At 51.6% G+C, this 6,439-nt stretch overlaps 1 non-coding gene across 1 annotated transcript; it reads right to left on the bottom strand.

Moving 5' to 3' along the window:
- Positions 1 to 212: 212 nt before the first annotated feature.
- LOC134543838 (5S ribosomal RNA) lies at positions 213 to 331 on the bottom strand. The gene has a single exon (XR_010077287.1). It is a non-coding gene; the product is annotated as a 5S ribosomal RNA (ribosomal RNA).
- Between the last annotated feature and the right edge of the window lie 6,108 nt (positions 332 to 6,439).

Below are 6,439 nucleotides of genomic sequence, written 5' to 3' on the forward strand. Positions count from 1 at the left end.
TTCACAGCTACTGGGTGGGTGAGTGAGTGAGTGAGTGAGTGAGTGAGTGATTGATTGATTGATTGATTGATTGATTGATTGATTGATTGATTGAGAGAGAGTGAGTGTGTGTGTTAGGGGGGGGGGGGAAATGTGGTGATTGTGGGGGAAAAAAAAATTTAAAATTGAAATTTTTAAAAAAAAATTTTTTTCTGTAGGGTGCAAAATAGTAGTGCCAACGGCACGTGGTGTTCCCAAGCGGTCACCCATCTAAGTACTAACCACGCTCGACGATGCTTAACTTCGGTGATCGGACGAGAACCGGTGTGTTCATCGTGATATGGCCGTTGGCAATGATATAGATGTTTTTTTTTGCAGTTTGTATTTGCCACTCGAAATAGCTATACCAGGTGTGATTGTTACAAACAACAGGAGAAATCGTGTAATGAACACTCTTTTACTTCCCCCCCCCCCCTCCCCACACACAACACCCACCACCCTCAACATCCCAACCACCAAAGCCCTCTTCAAAATACACTCTCACACACACACACAAACCCACACTCTATAACTGATGAACATTACCATAACTTCTTAAAGCCATTAGATAATATTTAACTCAAGAAAGGTATTGTGATATGTTTAAAGAAAGAAAGGTGAAACCTTTAACTTTACCAGCAGGTATTAGTATCACTGAGGTATCTTCTAGGTTGTAGCAGCAATAGTAGTAATAATAATAAAATTAAATAAGGTAATAAAAAAGAAAAGTTATACATGTGATCAAATCATGAATGTATAAAACTGGAATGAATTTAAATTTTTTTTATTTTTCTTCATAGGCTGTTTTGAAATTGATGAGTAAGTGCCTCTTCTTTTAAATTTTTTAATGCTGAACACTGTTACATAAGAGATGAATGTTTAGAAAATTTAAAAAAAAAAAAGCTAGCCCAGCCCCCTCCCCCCCTCACACAAAATCCAAACAAAAAAAAACACCCTCCTTCAAAACATCACATAATCATCCAGCCAGCAGTGCAGACGAGAAATTTGCACTCGGGGCCGCCATTTTGACGATAAATTCTTGCATGGCACACCAAAGGTAGGAAAGAATTTAAAAAAATAAAAATAATGGGCGAGCACCCTCGCGTCTGCCTGTAGAAAATGAAGTTAAAAGTAACATAACCTAAAGACAGGCACACACTAGGGTGCTCCCAGGCGGTTGAGAAATTTTTTCCCGCCAAAAGACTTATATATATTATTTATTTTACTGTTTTTGGCAGGGGGCTATGTCGGTCTGTGTGCAAAGTAGTTCCTACTCCCGCCGCCAGGAGCGCGCGCGGTGGGTAGCGATGTTGTTTTTTCTGCTTTCATTTGTTTATTATTTAGAGGGTTAATGCTATGTAAATGTACGCAAGTTTGGTTATGTGTCGGTAGTTGTGCGAGATTTAATTTCCGAAACGAAATTTGACTTTCATCGGCCTGCATTTCTCACTTATTCGGAAAATACATGTGTGTTTATGTATGTATAATAATCGAGTGATTTTGTAATAATTTGGAAGTTTTGTTTGCGTGTGCGATGTGGGGAAGAAAAGGTGTGCACACGAGTCCTAGGGCTATATTTTTTTTTATTGCGAAATATTTACTTCATGTGGTGAAAAATTTTAAATTATTTGTGATGCAAGTGAAATTTTTTTTTTTTTTTCAGTTGGGTGATGTGTTTGTCCTCGTTTGTGTGCAAGGAAGCAAACATGCTGAAGGTAAGGGGCCATAAATGACACTTTAAAATATTAGTTTACCATTAATTTTGGTTAAATATTAAATTGCCATATAAGTAAAATCATGTCAACTGTTGTATTCCACCCAGTATAAGCTGTTAGTAATGGGTACTTAATATAAATAGAATAAATGTAAGCATTTTCGTCTGCATGAAAATTCACTTTTTTTTTGGATCCATTTGTACTGTGGGTAGTTAAATAGTACATTATGTTGTTTTTACTTCGAAGTACAAAACATCTTGTGCATGATTGCAAATTCAAACGCAGTTAAGCATAATATGAATTCGAATTATGTGTGTGTGTGTGTGTATATATATATTTTTTTTTCAGTTTTTTTTTTTTTTTTTTTTTTTTTTTTTTTTTTTTTTTTTTTTACTGTGTCCAGTTTTAGCACAAATGGAATTATTTTCAAAGTGAATCGATGCAACTGGTCTTTGCCATTAATATTGATATATGATCTAACTAAATTAAATAGAAAGGATTTTTTTATTTATTTTTTTATATATATAAATATATTTGTAGCAATGTACTAATGACCACAGAAGTAAGCAAAAAAAAAAAATATATATATATATATCTCAGCCAGTAAACCATGCGTCTTAAAGACTTTTTTTAATGAAAATATTTCTGCCTTGGTTAAGCTTACATTTACTATCATAGGGATTGAGGGAATTGTAGAACAGCAGCAGAAGCATTTCCTTTCATGATCATGTTCTTGGTCCTGAAAAGGACCGTTTATGTAAGCATGTGCACACCAGACCTGCTCACTTGGAGCTGGTGTATTTGGTGACAGCCTTGGTGCCCTCGCTGACAGCGTGCTTGGCCAGCTCCCCGGGCAGCAGCAGTCTCACGGCCGTCTGTATCTCGCGGCTGGTGATGGTGGAGCGCTTGTTGTAGTGGGCGAGGCGGCTGGCCTCTGCCGCGATGCGCTCGAAAATGTCGTTCACGAAACTGTTCATGATGCTCATGGCCTTAGATGATATGCCAGTGTCCGGATGAACTTGCTTCAACACTTTGTAGATGTAGATTGCGTAGCTTTCCTTCCTCTTGCGCTTCTTTTTCTTGTCGCCCTTCGAGATGTTTTTCTGGGCCTTGCCCGCCTTTTTGGCTGCCTTACCGCTCGTCTTGGGGGGCATCGTAGGTCTGAGCTGTGCCGCTGTCGCTAGATGAGTGAGACGGGAACTGAATTTTTTTCGTGAAAAGTTTTCTTGGCTTCTTGTTGCGCGACCAATCGGAGCGCTCCGCGGCTCGTGATTGGTCGCGCTCCGCGGAGGGACGTGTAACAAAAGTAATTTCCAGCGGCCGGGGCGCCACTTTCTCGTAGGTTGCGGACCAGTGTACAGCTTCTTCCTGGTAGCTTGTGTTTTGGTTCGATTTCTTGTGTTCAGTGGTGATTTGTGCATCGAAGTGCTATATTTCGACATCTACGTACCTTCAGGCATCAGCACAGGTGTTTGTGCGTCGGGTCTCTGCCTAGTTACATTTTAAACTGTGTTTCTTACTTCGTGTTACTATGTAAACATTCTGCTTCGTCGGTGATGGATCGATTGTGAGTGTGGGAGTATCGATTCTGTCGCTTTGTGCTTACCTGCAACCAAGATGGCCGACAAAGACACTTTATCATTTCCATTGGGGCAACCTCCACTTTCGCCTCTTCCACCTCGCTCCCAGGGTGCGAATAAATTTCGGGCGACTCCTGGTCGGCATTCTGCTCATGCGGTTTCGTCCTCTTCCGATTCTGATGACGCTTCGCCTCCTGGTAGCCCTGTTGAGAGGAAGCCTGCCAAAATATCGAAGGATGCGGCAAAGGCTATTGTATCTCGCCACTGGTTTGCCTCTCAGCGCCCGAACGACGATGGTGGTAGCACGCCTTCTTCACGCGCCATTGCCCGGGCCGATCTACACAAGTCCCGGCGCACCCAGCTGGACTCCACTTTGGCGCTGAAGCGCCATGCTGGCTCTTCAGTTGATGCCACAATTGACGCCGTGGCCCGGGGCTGCGCTCCTGCTGCTTCCACTTCGCGGGTGCCATCCTGGCCGGACGATTTGCACCGCATCGACTCTGACGGCCCTGGTGTGAGCCCGCGGCGTCGGGGCTCGCTCCCCGATGTCCATTTGCTCCACCAGGTTGAGGAGACCTGGCGCAGCCTCGCCGCCGGTGCGCCCCTGCCTGGCTCTACTGCCGGTGGGCCCATCTCCAGTTGCCCGGGGCCGTCCACTGATGGCGTCGGTGCTGCCATGGCGTCGGCGCAGGCGGCTTCGGGCTCCCTGTCCCGGGGACCGCGCCGGTCTGCTGTGGCGGACCCTGGCGTGCCTGGCCTGGCCGTCGGTGTCCCTCGTGGCTGTCCCGGGGCTGCCTCTGACACTGCGTCTGTGCCGGGTGTCCTGGCGGCGGCCGACCGTGTTGTCCCGCCGGCCCAGCCTGGTCTTCCTTCGACGCCTGCGCCTGCTGTGGCCCCTCGCCCGCCCGGGCTGTCACCGGATAGTGGTACTGCGCCACGGCGCATTCCGCCAATTGTTGTCAATACCAAACTGAATGTTGACGCCATTCGCGGGAACCGGTCGCTGCGGCAGAAGCTGCAGGGGAACTTCACCGTGGACTATCTTCGGGGCTATCCACGCTATCACCCCACAAGCCTGCACGACCGGGAGGCCCTGCTGACGTATTTCCGGGACCATGGCATCCCTTGCCACACGTTTCCATTGGGTCGGAAGACTTCACCCCGGATTGTCCTGGCGGGTCTCCCCTCCGAGACTTCCCAGGACTCGGTCCTGGAGGAACTGCGTGCCGTTGGGGTGCACCCCGAGTCGCTCCGGCCCCTCACTTCGGAGCGCGAGCTCCACCGGGGCTTCATCAGATTTCTCGTGGTCCTCGCAGATGCCGCGCAGGTCGCCAAGGCCCGAGCAGTCCGGCACCTCGCTGGCCTCACCGTCCAATGGGAGGAGTTCCGGGGCACGGCGCGGCCTCTTCAATGCCACCAATGCCAGAGGTGGGGACACCACGCGGCGGACTGTGGAAATCCCTTCCGCTGTCTCCGCTGCACCCAGCACCACGTCCGCGGGTCCTGCCCGAAGCTACCCGACGAGCCTCCGCAGTGCGTGAACTGCTCGGGGCCACATCCGGCGAATGCTCGTACCTGCCCCACTTACGTGCAGTTCATCGAGGGGCAGCTGCGTCGCCAGGGACCAAAGCCTCGTCCGCCGGGCCAGGACGCCTCTGCGGCACCTCCTCGGCAGCCCCGTGCTCCGCTTCAGTTCCAGCGCCGGCCGCACGAGGACATGTTCCCGCCGCTCCCTTCGTTCTCTCTTCCGTCATGCCCCTCTGCCGTTTCCTACGCTGGGCTAGTGGCTGGCCAACCTGCGGCGCGTTCCCCGTGCCCACCTTTGGCCCCGGTCCCCCCTGCGCCCCAGCTACCCTCTCTCTTTTGTTCCGTGCCTGGTCCACCTCCAGTTGACTCTTCTTCTGTCTTGTTGCGCGCCCCACCTCCTGCTCCCACCACTGCTGCAGGTGTTTCGCCTTCCCTCGCTCCTCCCGGCCTGGTGCAGCCGGCGTGTCCCCCGGTGTCGCGAGCGCCTTTGGACTCGAGGGCTGAGGAGGGCTCGCGGGCTGTGCAGCTGCCCGCTGCTTCCTCCCTCGCTGCGGCTCCTGCTCCGGCTCCTGCCCCCCTGCCAGTCCCTTCGGACTGCCCCCCCGCGCCTGTCCTCCCTTCTGCTTCCTCTCTGCCGCCTTCCGTGCGCCCTCCGCCCGGGTTCCCGGCTTCCGCTCCCTTTCCTGTGTTTTTTGAGACTTTCAATTGGCTCGCCCGGCTGAATCTCCTCCCGTGGCTGCCGTTCTTTGCCGATGCCATCTTCCGCATCTCTCAGGCTCCTACCCCTCTTCTCCAGGCCGACATTTATTTCCAGTCCATTTTCCACTTCCTCCGGACTGTGCTCCCAGCAGCTTAAGTTTGTCCTCTGGAATGCCCGGGGCATTCGAGCGAAGCTGGGGGACTTCCGGCACTTCCTGTCCACTGAACGGCCTGCCCTTGTCCTCCTCTCTGAGACATGGCTCAAACCCGATCTCCCCTTCTCCGTGCCTGGGTACGTCGTCTATCGCTGGGACCGGGACACTCGTGGGGGTGGTGTTGCTCTCCTCATCCTGTCTACCATCCCGCACCATCAGCGCGCGCTGCCCCCCCTCCGCAATGCCGAGGCGGTGGCGGTGCGTCTCCATCTGGCTCCTCATCCTCTCACTGTGTGCTCCGTCTATCTCCCTGAACATGGTCCCTTCCCGGCAGACGACTTGCGTGCTCTCTTCCATCTGGACGCGCGCGTGGTCGTGGGCGGGGATTTCAATTGCCGGCATCGCGCTTGGGGCTGTGTGTCCACGAGCAATCGGGGCACTCAGCTTCAGCGCCTCGTTCAGGGTTCCCCCCGTCTCGCCATTCACGCTCCCCCCTCATTCACTTTCATTCCATGTCACGTCCGGCAGCGGCCGAGTGTCCTCGACCTCCTCCTTTCTGTTGGACAGGTGGCTGTGTCGGGGCTCGAGGCCCGGGCCGAGCTCACGTCAGATCACACCCCTGTCGTTGGTTTCGTTCGTACCGATTCTCTCCCCCTCCATGGACCCCGCCCGTGGTTCGACTTCAGTCGTGCAGATTGGGGTGCCTACCGGTCTCATCTCGATAGGCACCTCGATCTGCACTTCC

The sequence above is a fragment of the Bacillus rossius genome, unplaced genomic scaffold (assembly GCF_032445375.1).
Source record: "Bacillus rossius redtenbacheri isolate Brsri unplaced genomic scaffold, Brsri_v3 Brsri_v3_scf22, whole genome shotgun sequence".
NCBI classification, from domain to species: domain Eukaryota; kingdom Metazoa; phylum Arthropoda; class Insecta; order Phasmatodea; family Bacillidae; genus Bacillus; species Bacillus rossius.